Source organism: Anomaloglossus baeobatrachus, chromosome 1, assembly GCF_048569485.1.
Source record: "Anomaloglossus baeobatrachus isolate aAnoBae1 chromosome 1, aAnoBae1.hap1, whole genome shotgun sequence".
Classification (NCBI taxonomy): domain Eukaryota; kingdom Metazoa; phylum Chordata; class Amphibia; order Anura; family Aromobatidae; genus Anomaloglossus; species Anomaloglossus baeobatrachus.
In genome coordinates this window covers 179,935,109-179,953,376 of record NC_134353.1, presented here as the reverse complement: position 1 = coordinate 179,953,376, position 18,268 = coordinate 179,935,109, and the positions used below count along the sequence as shown (strand labels likewise).

Sequence of the window (18,268 nt, the reverse complement as noted above, 5' to 3'; positions counted from 1 at the left end):
AAGGAAATTGGCTAATTTTGGGCAATTTGTCCATTTTCACTTCACTTAGGGGTGTACTCACTTTGTCAGCAGCTGAGACATTAAGGATATGTGCGCACATGTGCGTTCTGGTTGACAAATAAAATGCAGCGTTTTGACACTGCGTGTGTGTTAAAAAAAATGCATCCAAAATTGTGCGTTTGGGATGCATTTTGAATTCATTTTGGATGCATTTTTGACAGTCGCGAGAGTTGAGAGACAGTGGGTGGAAAATGCATCCAAGACGCACAAAAGAAGTGACATGTTGCTTTTTTAAATGCATCGATATTGTCAAATATTTGGCATCCAAAACGCTGCATTTAAAAAAAAACAAAAAAACATGCGCATGGAATTTGCTTAATTCTCATAGACTTTGCTGGTGACGCACAACGCATGCATTTACACTGCTGTTTAAAACGCTGCCAAAATCAGAGGCGTATCTGGGGGGGCTGGCGGGGCATCTGTCCGGGTGCAGCTGTCAGGGGGGTGCTGTAAGGCTGCCTGATGCAGCGTTCTGAGATTCTCCCAGGAGGCTGTGTTTTACCGCCCTCCGTAGTGGGAGCTATTCTTTGAGTTTAGCAGTAAAGCTGACAGACGGAGTCAGAGAAAGTGTGGCGCGCGGCTCCCTGTGATCAATTGCATGGCCAGCGGTAGCTTTGTGCGACCTGTGCAGTGGCACAGGGCGCCGGCCGACAGACAGCACTGGGGGGAGGACTTCCCCCTCCCCCCTGCACGATCTCCTGTCAGATTGCCGTTGGAAGCAGTGAGATGGGGGAGGGGCCTGCACGGCACTGAAGAGGCTGCATAGTGCTATGTGCTTAGCCTCCCACCCTCCCGTCCTGTGCACTCAGACCTCTGTGCTCAGCTGTTCATGTCTAGCACCGCACAGGAGACAGAAGACGAAAACGAAGCCAGCGCTGATTGGCCACACATTAAGTCAGTGCCCAGCTGTTTTCTGCTGTAGTCCTTGAGCTCAGCCGCTGCATCCATCTTGACGAGGGAGCATCAGTCAGGAACTTCTGCTGCACCTGATCTTACAGGGGCAACTAAGCAGCAGGTACTTATATCTGAGCTAAGTGTGTTTATATCTAATATATACCACCATATATCTAATGTATTAGTGACTTCAATGTTCAGTGTATGTGTGCCGTATATGCCCAGTGTGTGAGTGCTGTGTACGGCATGTGTGAATGCTGTATACCATGTGTGAGTGCTGTATACGGTATGTGAGTGATGTATGCCGGGTGTGAGTGCTGTGTACGGCGTGTGTGAGTGCTGTATACCGGGTGTGAGTGTTGCGTACAGCGTGAGTGCTGCATACAGCGTGTCACGTGTGTGTGAGTTCTGTATACAAGGTGTGACTGTGTACAGGGTGTGAGTGCTGTGTACGGCATGTGTGAGTGATGTCTACAGTATACAGTATGTCCAATGCATGTATACTGTATATGGTCAGTGTGTGTCATGTGCGGTATACAATATGACCAGTGTGTCAAGACTATGTGCAGTATACGCCCATTGTGTGAGTACAATGCGGTTTACAGCCAGTGTGTAGAAGCTGTGTGCTGTATACTGCCAGTGTGTCAGAGCTGTGTGCGGTATACTGTCAGTGTGTCATGGCTGTGTGCGGTATACGGTCAGTATAACATGGCTATGTGCGGTATACAGCCAGTGTGTCAGAGCTGTGTGCGGTATATGGCCAGTGTGTCTGATTTGCCAGGGTCCGGCACCTGGCACCCTTGCCAATTGGCTGTTTTAAAGGGAACCTGTCAGGTGCTAAATGCACCCAGGACCACGAGCAGTTCTGGGTGCATATTGTTAATCCCTGCCTAACCGTCCCTGTATACACTAGCATAGATAAAAAGATCTTTAGAAAAAGTATTTCTAAAGATGTTTTATTGTATGCTAATGAGCGAGGGGACTAGTCCCAAGGGTGTTAGTATGCCCCTGTGGGTGTGCTATCATGCTAATGAATGCGCAGTGTCAGAGGATGATCTCATTCACCTCTCTGCTGCCATCGCTGCCCGACTGGATTTTGACTCAGTACACATGATCCTGGAGTTTTTGTCATGCGCACTACTTCCGTTTGAAGCCAAAACTTGTACACCCGGCTTCATTGTGCGCATGACCGAACCTCTGGGGGCATGCGCACTGAGCCGAAATCCAGCGTCAGGCAGCGATGGCAGCATCGCATACGATAAAACATCCTTAGAAATACTTTTTCTAAAGATCTCTATATCTATGCTACTAGATACAGGGATGGTTAGGCAGGGATTAGCAGTATGCTCCCAGAACTGCTCGTGGTCCGGGGAGAATATTGCACCTTACAGCATTACAGGTTCCCTTTAAATATTGATGAGAGCAGCAGACGGCCAGAGTGCTCAATTCCAGATCTGCTCTGTCTTAGGCCGGTTTCACATGTCCGTGTTTAATCAGGTACCAGTCACATGCATGGTTATGGTCACATGTGTGTCATACGTGTGGTTCCGTGATAGGTACCGGAGAAAACACGGGTCTGTGAAATAAAAACATTTTCCATATTTACCTGCTGTCTCCGGCTCCTGACCCCCGCTCATTATATTCATCGATTATTCACCGCACTCAGGACCTTGAAGCTGGAGCATCGCGGGGACAGCGCTGGATACAGCACCGCAGAAGACAGCATCGCGGGGACAGGTGAGCATTCTGCAAGCACAGTGACATCCAGGAGGTCATTGGAGTTCCCAATGAACGCTGATGATATCCCGATGACCCCCGCGCTACAGCTTCACGGGTCCATCAGAGTTCATTGGGAACGGTGATGAGTCCCCGATGCTGTCCCTTACAGGTTCTCACTACACACACACGTATACACTGAGCACATATACACATACATATGTAAACACACATAGCAGACACACATAGATGCACTGAGCACATACGCACACATGTATACACTGAATACACACACACACACACACACACACACACTCTGCAGTATACTCAACCAGCGATGCGGTCCCAGACACTGAAGTCCCCACGATGTTGCTGCTTCCAGCTTCTCAGTGCACTGAATATTCAGTGAGTATAATGAGCGGCGGTCAGGAGCAGGAGGCAGCAGAGCCGGAGACAGCACCGATAGATACAGGTAAATATAGAAAATCTTTTCATTAAAAAGACCCATGTTTTCTCTGGTACGTGTCACACTGATGTCACATGGATCACATCAGTGTGCGATGCGTGTGACACCCATGCTGCCGGAGAAAAAACGGACATGTGTGTGTGAGAGGTCACACGGTCCGTGTGAAAACACGGCCGTGTGAGTAACAGCAAATAATAGCATGGATACATGTGGCATCCGTGTTAAAAACAGATGTCACACGTACCTAAACCATGGACGTCTGAAACCAGCCTTATGATAGTGGCCGCGGCTGGCACTGCACATCTGCTCCCATGCTAATCAATGAGGCGGATGTGCAGTAACCAGCTTACTTATGCTCACATGACCCTCCACTCTTGCCACTGGCATGGGAGAATCCTAAAAGTGTGCAGAGCATGCGTTGTGAGAATTCAGATATCTGCAGTCACCAAGAGACACTATAGACTTTCATCATAAAAAATTAAAATTAAGCAGTGTAGCCCAATTCTAACAGCGTATAATATACTCGCTGTCAGGATTCAGCTCTGCTCACGGTTTCCTGCCGTCATCACATGGCCGCTCCACTCATATACAAGTCTCATATTTAGTCATGTGACAATTCTATTTTCTTTCTACTTCTGTTTTTCAGTGAAGATTGAAAGTTATGAAGAGCAGCTCGTCTGCACCTGACTAAATATGCCAATCATATATGAATGAGCGGTCACATGACGACCACCCAAACCGTGGGGCACCAAACAGGATTCTTGCCCAAGGTGCCAGAAAGCCTAGATACACCTCTGCTAGAACGCATAAAAAATGCACACCTGCGCACATGGCCTAATGGTTGTGTGTGGAGTTATGTAGAGGGCACACCAAATTTACTCTGTTATACAAGCTGCACACTGACTACTTTACATTGTATGAAAGGGTCCTATCTTCAGTGTTGTCCCATGAAAAGATATCAAATATTTATAAAAATGTGAGGGGTGTACTTATTTTTGTGATTTACTGTGACTGTATCACTAGCGGTGCTTCCTTTAGATGTGGGGTGTCGGATAGTAACAGGCAGAGCTATATCGCTGTCTATATTCTCTTGACCTCTGCAGGACTAATGCCTGGAAATTCCCCCAGCTTCCCTGCTGTGGACTTGGATTGCTGCGATGATTAATGCCGTCCTGTTAGTAACAATCTAGTAAATCGTTATATACAGAATACTTCAAATTCCCTCCAGACTGATACTTTATTAAAACTGCATCTTGTCCTAAAATTCCCTAAATTCACTTATATAGAAATAGGGGGAGTGATATCGCCAGCTGTGGCTGCGTACTGTCAGGACATACTTTGGGCGCGCTACACTGGTCAATGGCGGCCGCTAAATGACTGCCGATCAGCTGTTTAGTGGTCTTCCAATAGACTGTTTAAAGGGGGCGACCGCAAGTCTTATGTGCACATAATCACGTTCGGGTGTCCGTCTGCAGAAAACGTATATGTGCAAAAATGGCACAAAACAGAGCACACGCTAACACAGTGCGCTCCATTACAGTGAATGGCTCCCGTTGGACGCATGCATCCGGAACACACTTTGCAGAGTGGGGGACGGGGCGGTTCGGACGAATCCTCCGACGGGACCTGTGGACGTAGAGAAAAACGCAATGTGAAAGGAGCCTAAGGCTATGTGCCCATGGGACTCTGTATCTGTGGATTTTTCTGCATCAAAATCTGCAGCTTTCCCCCGGAATCCGCACCTTTTCATAGGTGCGGATGTGATGCGGATTTGACGCGGATTTTGGGAATTTTTTTTAATTCATTTGAACAGGCAAAATCCGCACGAAAATCCGCAACAATAATTGACATGCTGCAGATTTTTCCACACGAAAATCCGCACGATTTCCGCAGCGGAAAAATCCGCAGTGTGGGCACAGCATTTCCCAAATGCCATAGAAATGGCTGGGGAGTAGCTGTGCTGCAGATTTCTGGAAAATCCGCGGCTTTTCCGCAAGAAATCAGCGGCAAAATCCACGCATTTTCCACAGCGTGGGCACATAGCCTAAGAGCACATGCACCTGTCAAGTGACTTTTAGCTCAGTATTTATGACCAAAAGCAAAATCAGAGGAAAAATATAATAGGAACATGGGCACCACTTCTGTATTTATACCCACCCCTGGTTTTGGCTACAAATACTGAGGTAGTAAACTCACCAAATACTCAATGTGTGCACATGGCCTAACCTCTGTGTGCATGGACCGTCAATGTTCCTACATCTTTTGTTTACACAGACCAATCCGCCAAGAACAATGATGTTTAAGCCATTTCACCCAACAAACAAATTTTTCAGATATAGATATAGATTATATATATATATATAATATATATATATATATATATATATATATATATATATATATATATGCTACATGTGAATCCACATGGGATCTGCTTGCCCAGACTCCTGAGCAGTGATAGGGACTGACTGGCAGCCGTGCTGCGGCCACATAAGACAGAATTTACATCCCTGTTCACACCTCTGTTCTGGTCACAGTGCTCAGCCCAATCTGCAGTACAACCAACATCAGCCGGTGGACCTCACTGACTTATAATGGAATTCATCATTTTGTAAGGAATAGCTAATGATGAATATGTGAGCATGGATACAGTTGTTAAGACATTTCAGAAATAAGGATTACTAATGTCACCCAACTTTCACATAACCAGAAGGTAAGAAACCGCTGGAAATACAAAGCTGCACCATGACAGAAGGGGAACAATCAAAGAAGTACAGGGGGTGTTACAGCTGGGTGAGAAGACCCTCCAGGTATATCCAGGGTGCCACCTAGACTAGCCCACATGCTGTATAAGCGGTGCTGAGCCCCACAACGTGCTGTATAAGCGGTGCTGAGCCCCACAACGTGCTGTATAAGCGGTGCTGAGCCCCACAATGTACTGTATAAGCGGTGCTGAGCCTTACAACGTGCTGTATAAGCGGTGCTGAGCCCCACAACGTGCTGTATAAGCGGTGCTGAGCCCCACAACGTGCTGTATAAGCGGTGCTGAGCCCCACAACGTGCTGTATAAGCGGTGCTGAGCCCCACAACGTGCTGTATAAGCGGTGCTGAGCCCCACAACATGCTGTATAAGCGGTGCTGAGCCCCACAACATGCTGTATAAGCGGTGCTGAGCCCCACAACATGCTGTATAAGCGGTGCTGAGCCCCACAACATGCTGTATAAGCGATGCTGAGCCCCACAACATGCTGTATAAGCGATGCTGAGCCCCACAACATGCTGTATAAGCGATGCTGAGCCCCACAACATGCTGTATAAGCGATGCTGAGCCCCACAACATGCTGTATAAGCGATGCTGAGCCCCACAACATGCTGTATAAGCGATGCTGAGCCCCACAACATGCTGTATAAGCGATGCTGAGCCCCACAACATGCTGTATAAGCGGTGCTGAGCCCCACAACATATTGTATAAGCGGTGCTGAGCCCCACAACATATTGTATAAGCGGTGCTGAGCCCCACAACATGCTGTATAAGCGATGCTGAGCCCCACAACGTGCTGTATAAGCGGTGCTGAGCCCCACAACATGCTGTATAAGCGATGCTGAGCCCCACAACATATTGTATAAGCGGTGCTGAGCCCCACAACATATTGTATAAGCGGTGCTGAGCCCCACAACGTGCTGTATAAGCGATGCTGAGCCCCACAACATGCTGTATAAGCGGTGCTGAGCCCCACAACATGCTGTATAAGCGATGCTGAGCCCCACAACATGCTGTATAAGCGGTGCTGAGCCCCACAACATATTGTATAAGCGGTGCTGAGCCCCACAACATGCTGTATAAGCGATGCTGAGCCCCACAACATGCTGTATAAGCGGTGCTGAGCCCCACAACATATTGTATAAGCGATGCTGAGCCCCACAACATGCTGTATAAGCGATGCTGAGCCCCACTACATGCTGTATAAGCGGTGCTGAGCCCCACAACATATTGTATAAGCGGTGCTGAGCCCCACAACGTGCTGTATAAGCGGTGCTGAGCCCCACAACATGCTGTATAAGCGGTGCTGAGCCCCACTACATGCTGTATAAGCGATGCTGAGCCCCACAACATGCTGTATAAGCGGTGCTGAGCCCCACAACATATTGTATAAGCGATGCTGAGCCCCACAACGTGCTGTATAAGCGATGCTGAGCCCCACTACATGCTGTATAAGCGGTGCTGAGCCCCACAACATATTGTATAAGCGGTGCTGAGCCCCACAACGTGCTGTATAAGCGGTGCTGAGCCCCACAACATGCTGTATAAGCGGTGCTGAGCCCCACTACATGCTGTATAAGCGATGCTGAGCCCCACAACATGCTGTATAAGCGATGCTGAGCCCCACAACATGCTGTATAAGCGATGCTGAGCCCCACAACATGCTGTATAAGCGATGCTGAGCCCCACAACATGCTGTATAAGCGATGCTGAGCCCCACAACATGCTGTATAAGCGATGCTGAGCCCCACAACATGCTGTATAAGCGGTGCTGAGCCCCACAACATGCTGTATAAGCGGTGCTGAGCCCCACAACATATTGTATAAGTGGTGCTGAGCCCCACAACATATTGTATAAGCGGTGCTGAGCCCCACAACGTGCTGTATAAGCGATGCTGAGCCCCACAACGTGCTGTATAAGCGATGCTGAGCCCCACAACATGCTGTATAAGCGGTGCTGAGCCCCACAACATGCTGTATAAGCGATGCTGAGCCCCACAACATGCTGTATAAGCGGTGCTGAGCCCCACAACATATTGTATAAGCGATGCTGAGCTCCACAACGTGCTGTATAAGCGATGCTGAGCCCCACTACATGCTGTATAAGCGGTGCTGAGCCCCACAACATATTGTATAAGCGGTGCTGAGCCCCACAACGTGCTGTATAAGCGGTGCTGGCCCCACAACATGCTGTATAAGCGGTGCTGAGCCCCACAACATGCTGTATAAGCGATGCTGAGCCCCACTACATGCTGTATAAGCGGTGCTGAGCCCCACTACATGCTGTATAAGCGGTGCTGAGCCCCACTACATGCTGTATAAGCGGTGCTGGCCCCACAACATGCTGTATAAGCGGTGCTGAGCCCCACAACATGCTGTATAAGCGGTGCTGAGCCCCACTACATGCTGTATAAGCGGTGCTGGCCCCACAACATGCTGTATAAGCGATGCTGAGCCCCACTACATGCTGTATAAGCGGTGCTGGCCCCACAACATGCTGTATAAGCGGTGCTGAGCCCCACAACATGCTGTATAAGCGGTGCTGAGCCCCACTACATGCTGTATAAGCGGTGCTGGCCCCACAACATGCTGTATAAGCGATGCTGAGCCCCACTACATGCTGTATAAGCGGTGCTGAGCCCCACTACATGCTGTATAAGCGGTGCTGGCCCCACAACATGCTGTATAAGCGGTGCTGAGCCCCACTACATGCTGTATAAGCGGTGCTGAGCCCCACTACATGCTGTATAAGCGGTGCTGAGCCCCACAACATGCTGTATAAGCGGTGCTGAGCCCCACAACATATTGTATAAGCGGTGCTGAGCCCCACAACATGCTGTATAAGCGATGCTGAGCCCCACAACGTGCTGTATAAGCGGTGCTGAGCCCCACAACATGCTGTATAAGCGATGCTGAGCCCCACAACATATTGTATAAGCGGTGCTGAGCCCCACAACATATTGTATAAGCGGTGCTGAGCCCCACAACGTGCTGTATAAGCGATGCTGAGCCCCACAACATGCTGTATAAGCGGTGCTGAGCCCCACAACATGCTGTATAAGCGATGCTGAGCCCCACAACATGCTGTATAAGCGGTGCTGAGCCCCACAACATATTGTATAAGCGGTGCTGAGCCCCACAACATGCTGTATAAGCGATGCTGAGCCCCACAACATGCTGTATAAGCGGTGCTGAGCCCCACAACATATTGTATAAGCGATGCTGAGCCCCACAACATGCTGTATAAGCGATGCTGAGCCCCACTACATGCTGTATAAGCGGTGCTGAGCCCCACAACATATTGTATAAGCGGTGCTGAGCCCCACAACGTGCTGTATAAGCGGTGCTGAGCCCCACAACATGCTGTATAAGCGGTGCTGAGCCCCACTACATGCTGTATAAGCGATGCTGAGCCCCACAACATGCTGTATAAGCGGTGCTGAGCCCCACAACATATTGTATAAGCGATGCTGAGCCCCACAACGTGCTGTATAAGCGATGCTGAGCCCCACTACATGCTGTATAAGCGGTGCTGAGCCCCACAACATATTGTATAAGCGGTGCTGAGCCCCACAACGTGCTGTATAAGCGGTGCTGAGCCCCACAACATGCTGTATAAGCGGTGCTGAGCCCCACTACATGCTGTATAAGCGATGCTGAGCCCCACAACATGCTGTATAAGCGATGCTGAGCCCCACAACATGCTGTATAAGCGATGCTGAGCCCCACAACATGCTGTATAAGCGATGCTGAGCCCCACAACATGCTGTATAAGCGATGCTGAGCCCCACAACATGCTGTATAAGCGATGCTGAGCCCCACAACATGCTGTATAAGCGGTGCTGAGCCCCACAACATGCTGTATAAGCGGTGCTGAGCCCCACAACATGCTGTATAAGCGGTGCTGAGCCCCACAACATATTGTATAAGTGGTGCTGAGCCCCACAACGTGCTGTATAAGCGATGCTGAGCCCCACAACGTGCTGTATAAGCGATGCTGAGCCCCACAACATGCTGTATAAGCGGTGCTGAGCCCCACAACATGCTGTATAAGCGATGCTGAGCCCCACAACATGCTGTATAAGCGGTGCTGAGCCCCACAACATATTGTATAAGCGATGCTGAGCTCCACAACGTGCTGTATAAGCGATGCTGAGCCCCACTACATGCTGTATAAGCGGTGCTGAGCCCCACAACATATTGTATAAGCGGTGCTGAGCCCCACAACGTGCTGTATAAGCGGTGCTGAGCCCCACAACATGCTGTATAAGCGATGCTGAGCCCCACTACATGCTGTATAAGCGGTGCTGAGCCCCACTACATGCTGTATAAGCGGTGCTGAGCCCCACTACATGCTGTATAAGCGGTGCTGGCCCCACAACATGCTGTATAAGCGGTGCTGAGCCCCACAACATGCTGTATAAGCGGTGCTGAGCCCCACTACATGCTGTATAAGCGGTGCTGGCCCCACAACATGCTGTATAAGCGATGCTGAGCCCCACTACATGCTGTATAAGCGGTGCTGGCCCCACAACATGCTGTATAAGCGGTGCTGAGCCCCACAACATGCTGTATAAGCGGTGCTGAGCCCCACTACATGCTGTATAAGCGGTGCTGGCCCCACAACATGCTGTATAAGCGATGCTGAGCCCCACTACATGCTGTATAAGCGGTGCTGAGCCCCACTACATGCTGTATAAGCGGTGCTGAGCCCCACTACGTGCTGTATAAGCGGTGCTGGCCCCACAACATGCTGTATAAGCGATGCTGAGCCCCACTACATGCTGTATAAGCGGTGCTGAGCCTTACAACGTAAGCGGTAATGGCCCCACAGCACACTGCACTGGGGAAGGGGAGCCGGCATGGAGGGCAGCTACGCCTCCTACACAGGCAGGGGGAGGACTCTTATTGTGAAAGTGCAGCTGGACACGGCTTCTTTCTGGAGAACTTCGGAGTCATGAAGCTGCTTCTCCTGCTCTGAGCTGCACGGTCCTTACCTGCTGCAGGAGCCACACAAGGAGGTAAGAAGCCTGGACTGTCCTCAGCCAACACCGCTACTGCTGTGCGAGCTCCATCAGCTGCTCTCAGCACCGGTCATACCATGCATGACATATATCTATGCTTACATATAGAAGTATATATGTTGAGAGAGCAAGATAGAGGAAGGTATATACTGTGTCTAGGTATACACATAGACTGCACACTTCTACCTCTGTATATTTAAAGGTGTGCATACATTGTGTACACCTAGACACCTGTGTACATAGATATGTGGTCAAACAGTATGTGTACACCTAGATACCTTATATACCTCAAATAGGTGTGTATGTACATATATGTGGGCATACAGTATATACTTGTGTGTATGTGAGTGTGTGTATATGTAGGCATACAGTGTGTGTGTATGTATGTATGTATGTATGTATCTCTAATATATATATATATATATATATATATATATATATATATATATATATATATATATATAATTAGTGTTACAATAATTTTTCCAGTCAGGTTTCATTGAAATGTTTGCACGGTTCGCCCTCCATCACCATTGTCTTGCACTGTCTATTGCTGACTGCAACATGATTTAACTGAGAATCCGTCAGTAAGCTGATTGTAACTGACTTGACAAGAGTTTATCTGTCTTTCTGAGCCACTTTCAGCTGATTTGTGACCACATCAAAGTTGATTGTGCAGGGAAACAAAGCCAGTAAAAGCCAAACGGTGTAAATTTTGTAATCAGACCCAATTGCAAAAATTTTTCATGCACTTAAAGGGAATCTGTCACTAGGTTTTTGCCACCTAATTTGAGAGAGGCATAACGTAGGGCCAGAGATCCTGATTCCAGTGATGTCACTTACTGGGCTGCTTAGTTTAGTTTTGATAAAATCACAGGTTAATCAGCAGTAGATTATCATTAGAGGACTACTAGGCAGGTAGTCCAGCATATTCATGAGCTTTGTATAACTGCTAAATCTGTAGCAAAGAAAACATTTGATTTTATCAAAATGACAGCAAACAGCTCAGAAAGTGACACATTGCTGGAATCAGGGTGTCTGTCCCTACATTATGCTGCTCTCAGATGGGGGAGCAAAAACCTGGTGACAGATTCCCTTGAAATAAAAAAACATTGTTGTCTCCAAAGCTGTTTGACTCCTTTAAGACAATTCATGCATTTACATCCTGTAATACTCTGTTATCCCTGAGGAGGCGCTGCAGATAAGGCTTTCCTCATATACTGTAGCAGATGACAGTGGAGCGCAGAGATATCATCAGCTACAGGTGTGAGAAAGCATATCTGCTGGGTCTTTTCTAAAAAAATAAACATGTGTGTGTGTATATATATATATATATATATATATATATATATATATATATAATATATATAATATAATGCTTAAAAATGTTAACCCCCTCCATGGTTCTAATACCTGTTTAATTCTGTGTAGAATGTACCATTCATACTAAACCCATGTGGGTAAATACAAAACCGTTTCTATAGTCTGGATCATATATGATATGGTAGCTGCCTGGTAAGTATCTGGTGTTCTGCATGTTTTCTAGGTGCGGTGGGCAGTATACATACAGACTGGCGTGTTCAGTTGATCCAGTATGGAGGCATAATATCATGTGCCGCCTCTGCCCCCGGAGCTGGTTAATACATGCTTGGAGGCACACAGACTGGAGACCGGCCTGGGGCAGCTCAGGTTCACGCTGTGGCTAGGAACATTTGTTTAAAATTGGGTTTTGCAGACAAAAATACTGAAAGTTTCCTGGCAAAAGGAATGTATTCTTAAGGAACGCTGGGAAGGAAAATGAAGGAGACGGCCTTCTAATGATGTGTTTACAGAAACTTGGAGAGAAGACTTGAAGGGTTGGATTTTGGAAGGCGACCAGCCTGTGCTTAGACAGCATGCTAAACTGGGGGCTTATACCTGATCTATGACTTTAAGGGGTACCATATTTAATTAGGGGTGGGGGATTATGAGAAAATTGCTGTCAATGAAAGACTTTCTAAGTGTATGTGTTTCTGGTTTTGTGGAGAATAGTGCGTCATGTCTTTGCCACTTATTGCTAAACTGAAGCCTTGAGGAATTGGTGTAAGCTGTAGGTTGCAGTGCACACGTTGGTGAGCCCATCTGTCCCTTAATACATTGGCTGACGTATAATATTGTATTTGACCTATATAAAATGTATGGATGATAGAAGAGCCGGGTAGTAAGGAGACATTCAGGCCTCCCGTCCAGCGATCCCAGATTACTTGCCTGGTCAATGGACTGGGTCCTCCAAATGGATTGTCCCGTCTCTAGTCTTAAGGACCCGTCACACGCAGCGATGTATCTAATGATATATTGCTGAGATCACGGATTCCGTGACGCACATCCGGCATCGTTAGCGACGTCGTTGCGTGTGACAGTAAGGAACGACCGTTAACGATGTAAAATACTCACCTTATCGTCCATTGTTGACATGTCGTTCCTTTTTAAAAAATCGTTGATTGTTGAGCACGCAGGTTGTTCGTCGTTCCCGAGGCAGCACACATCACTACGTGTGACACCTCGGGAATGACGAACTGCAGCTTGCCTGCGGCCGCTGGCAATGTGGAAGAAAGGAGGTGGGCGGGATGTTACGTCCCGCTCATCTCCGCCCCTCTGCTTCTATTGGGCGGCCTCTTAGTGACGCCGCATGAACCGCCCCCTTAGAAAGGAGGCGGTTCGCCGGCAACAGCGACGTCGCTAAGCAGGTAAGTATGTGTGACTGCTCCAAACGATTTTGTGCACCACGGGCAACGATTTTCCCGTGACGCACAACTGACGGGGGCGGGTGCTTTCACCAGCGATATCGCTAGCAATATCTTGTGTAACACCCCCTTTAAGGCCAGAATACTGTCTGCTCTCAGGGTGATCATCCTTGACATAACACCAACTGCCTGATACTGTGTAGGCCCCAGTTGGGCTGTCCAACCTCTCCGACCCACCAAGTCTTGCAGTCTACAAGACATTTTAGTTATTTGGCACCAAGACATCAGCAGCTGCCTTCAGTCCTTTAATTTACTAAGTGGGGCAGATGTACAGGTCCATTACTTAGCCAGAAGTGCCCATCATCCCGTTTGTTGTGAAACTTACATAGAGAGTTACTTTTGCGCATTTTTTCTGCTTTGAACTTCTAGAACTCACTATTCGCTTGCTGCCTATTATTTCCCACCCATTGACAGGTTGCTTTCTACTGTGTGCCTCTTAAAGCAGATCTGTGGCCAGATTTCACAATGCTGTCAACAAATACTATTCCATATGTCTTAGACCTGATGATGTTGGTGTAGTAAATCAAGAGGGGTAGTCCCGGCACACAGTGTATGAAAAAAATAGGGTAAGTCCAGGTATAATATGCTTGAACAAGATTTCTTTATTTTTCACCAAAATACTGTACTGCCCGCCCAACGTTGCGGCTCACGCAGGAGCCTTCAACAGGGGTCAAGAGTACCGAGGAAAATGGTTATGGTAAAAGATCATGTAGGTACATCAGGACTTAGTAGAGTCAGCTGAAGGGTTATTCCGGCAAGAGGAGATTGTTGCTAAATGTGAAGTAGACAAGGGAAGCGCCAATAAGGGGCTAGCATACAATGTGAAGGGGCTCACACGGTAGATTAGGGTACAGGATGATTGCAATGAGACACTGTCATATGTGTACTACAATTATTGATCATATGTAGTATGACAAATGAATTGTCAGGATGAGGGGCTCCCTCCACGTAGTGACCATACTACCATGCCGCTTTAGGTTTTCTCCTGGTGCTCTCACCCTTATCCTAGTGCTCTTAGCACCACTGACGTCATCCTGACAATTCATTTGTCATACTACATATGATCAATAATTGTAGTACACATATGACAGTGTCTCATTGCAATCATCCTGTACCCTAATCTACCGTGTGAGCCCCTTCACATTGTATGCTAGCCCCTTATTGGCGCTTCCCTTGTCTACTTCACATTTAGCAACAATCTCCTCTTGCCGGAATAACCCTTCAGCTGACTCTACTAAGTCCTGATGTACCTACATGATCTTTTACCATAACCATTTTCCTCGGTACTCTTGACCCCTGGTGAAGGCTCCTGCGTGAGCCGCAACGTTGGGCGGGCAGTACAGTATTTTGGTGAAAAATAAAGAAATCTTGTTCAAGCATATTATACCTGGACTTACCCTATTTTTTTCATACACTGTGTGCCGGGACTACCCCTCTTGATTGACTATTTTTTTTCCCGAGCACCAGGATTATAGCAGCTGAGCACAACTTATCCTCCCCTACGATGTTGGTGTAGTAACCTTGAAAATCCATGTGTGAAGACTTGTATAATGTTCAAATGAAAATGAGCATTTTCTCATGAAGTACTCATTGTAATATTAGGTAGGAAAACTTTGAAAGGTTATATAAGCATTCACACATGAAGTTCTAACATATGAACACCAGCCCCATCAGGCCAAAAATTAACTATTTAAATTGTGTATAGTTGGTTTTGTAGAATCTGGTGACATATGCTCCTTAATTCCTTTCTATATTGATCAATGCACTGAGTATGCACAGTAATACAGGACCAGGCATTCTGAGTGACCGATGGCTGCAGTCGGTGTTTCTATGATTTCTAATGCCTTGGACATGAGTAATCATATCACCAAGGGGACACTGTTCTGGTAACAACTATGTCTTGCTATAGGCACTCTGAAAACATTTGTGTAGATGGAGATTAGTCCAACGGGTCCCAGACTTCTCAGTTCTCTGTTGTGGATCTGCATTGTTCCATTTCTTCAGATGTATGGAGGTAGTCACCGCCTGTGAGTCACATAGTGTGCAAGCAATGCAGACAATCCCGGGACACAAAACTGATGACATAATGATTGTGTATGCAGTGTGATGACTCACACACTGTCCAGACTATCACACTCTACAGATTAGCCTCCGCTTGTTAAACCAGGTCATTGTGTGATCCCTATGCCATCATGGTGTGTGTCACCACCATACCCGACTCCTGTCATAAATAAGCTTGACATGTGCTTCCCCTGCAGACCAGACCATTGCTATTGGACTGGGAAGAGAATTACCTGCTGATATCGTGCACTGTAGCGTCTCATTTTTAACCTTTGTCCGGCTGAATAGGTACAATTGTAACTATTCCGTTTTAAAATTGCAATACATTTTTTTTTCCCAAAAGCCGTAGAGGGCTGAAATTTCGTGACATCTCTGCAGTTTTGGTCCAGAATATATTGGCCAAATTTCAATAAAATATCTCCACCCCCTTCCGAGATAAGGGGTCGCTGTTAACGTAAAATGATGCAGCCTGGCGAAGGTTAAGGCTAGTTTCACACTTGCGTTGGACGGGATCCGTAGCATTGCGTTGTGTGACGCATGCAACGGATGCGTTGCATATAGTGGCACAACGGATGCTACGGATCGTGCAAAATAACGCAATCCGTTATAGGTTTTTTTCCTTGACTTTATACATCTGGGCATGCGCAGTTGTGTAAAGACGGATGCGTTAACGGAATCCGTCAAATGACACATTCTAACGGAATCCGTCAAATGACGCATTCTAACGGAATCCGCCACCATAGGCGTCCATTATAAAAACAACGGATGCCAAACGGATTCCTGCAGGTTGTGTTTTTTTGACACTCCGCCAAGCGCAGAAAAACGTTACATGCAGCGTTCCATCCGCCCGACGCAGCGTCAAAATAACGACGCTGCGTCGTCCAGCGGATGCAACGCAGACACTTGCGTTACAGTGTGTCGTCCATATAAGTCTATGGAGAATAGCGCAGTGCGTTAACGGACTGCGCTATTCTCCATAGTGACGGAATGAGCTGAACGCGAATGTGAAAGTAGCCTTAGGCTCATGCCCACAGAGAGCTGCAACCTCCAAGGTGAATATATACAGTTAGGTCCAGAAATATTTTGACAGTGACACAATTTTCGCGAGTTGGGCTCTGCATGCCACCACATTGGATTTGAAATGAAACCTCTACAACAGAATTCAAGTGCAGATTGTAACGTTTAATTTGAAGGTTTGAACAAAAATATCTGATAGAAATTGTAGGAATTGTACACATTTCTTTACAAACACTCCACATTTTAGGAGGTCAAAAGTAATTGGACAAATAAACCAAACCCAAACAAAATATTTTTATTTTCAATATTTTGTTGCGAATCCTTTGGAGGCAATCACTGCCTTAAGTCTGGAACCCATGGACATCACCAAACGCTGGGTTTCCTCCTTCTTAATGCTTTGCCAGGCCTTTACAGCCGCAGCCTTCAGGTCTTGCTTGTTTGTGGGTCTTTCCGTCTCAAGTCTGGATTTGAGCAAGTGAAATGCATGCTCAATTGGGTTAAGATCTGGTGATTGACTTGGCCATTGCAGAATGTTCCACTTTTTTGCACTCATGAACTCCTGGGTAGCTTTGGCTGTATGCTTGGGGTCATTGTCCATCTGTACTATGAAGCGCCGTCCGATCAACTTTGCGGCATTTGGCTGAATCTGGGCTGAAAGTATATCCCGGTACACTTCAGAATTCATCCGGCTACTCTTGTCTGCTGTTATGTCATCAATAAACACAAGTGACCCAGTGCCATTGAAAGCCATGCATGCCCATGCCATCACGTTGCCTCCACCATGTTTTACAGAGGATGTGGTGTGCCTTGGATCATGTGCCGTTCCCTTTCTTCTCCAAACTTTTTTCTTCCCATCATTCTGGTACAGGTTGATCTTTGTCTCATCTGTCCATAGAATACTTTTCCAGAACTCAGCTGGCTTCATGAGGTGTTTTTCAGCAAATTTAACTCTGGCCTGTCTATTTTTGGAATTGATGAATGGTTTGCATCTAGATGTGAACCCTTTGTATTTACTTTCATGGAGTCTTCTCTTTACTGTTGACTTAGAGACGGATACACCTACTTCACTGAGAGTGTTCTGGACTTCAGTTGATGTTGTGAACGGGTTCTTCTTCACCAAAGAAAGTATGCGGCGATCATCCACCACTGTTGTCATCCGTGGACGCCCAGGCCTTTTTGAGTTCCCAAGCTCACCAGTCAATTCCTTTTTTCTCAGAATGTACCCGACTGTTGATTTTGCTACTCCAAGCATGTCTGCTATCTCTCTGATGGATTTTTTCTTTTTTTTTCAGCCTCAGGATGTTCTGCTTCACCTCAATTGAGAGTTCCTTAGACCGCATGTTGTCTGGTCACAGCAACAGCTTCCAAATGCAAAACCACACACCTGTAATCAACCCCAGACCTTTTAACTACTTCATTGATTACAGGTTAACGAGGGAGACGCCTTCAGAGTTAATTGCAGCCCTTAGAGTCCCTTGTCCAATT

The 18,268-nt window shown here is 47.1% G+C and overlaps 1 protein-coding gene across 2 annotated transcripts in view; it reads left to right on the top strand.

Moving 5' to 3' along the window:
• The window catches only part of PALLD (palladin, cytoskeletal associated protein), a 551,568-nt gene that overhangs the window by 403,111 nt on the left and 130,189 nt on the right, over window positions 1-18,268 (top strand). The window contains exon 1 of one of the 2 annotated variants that reach the window (XM_075347263.1): window positions 10,826-10,919. The exons of the other annotated variant lie outside the window; for it this stretch is intronic. The gene's annotated coding sequence lies outside the window, so the exon portion shown is untranslated. Of the gene's footprint in view, window positions 1-10,825; window positions 10,920-18,268 lie in introns of those variants that run through there. 2 annotated transcript variants of the gene reach the window in all.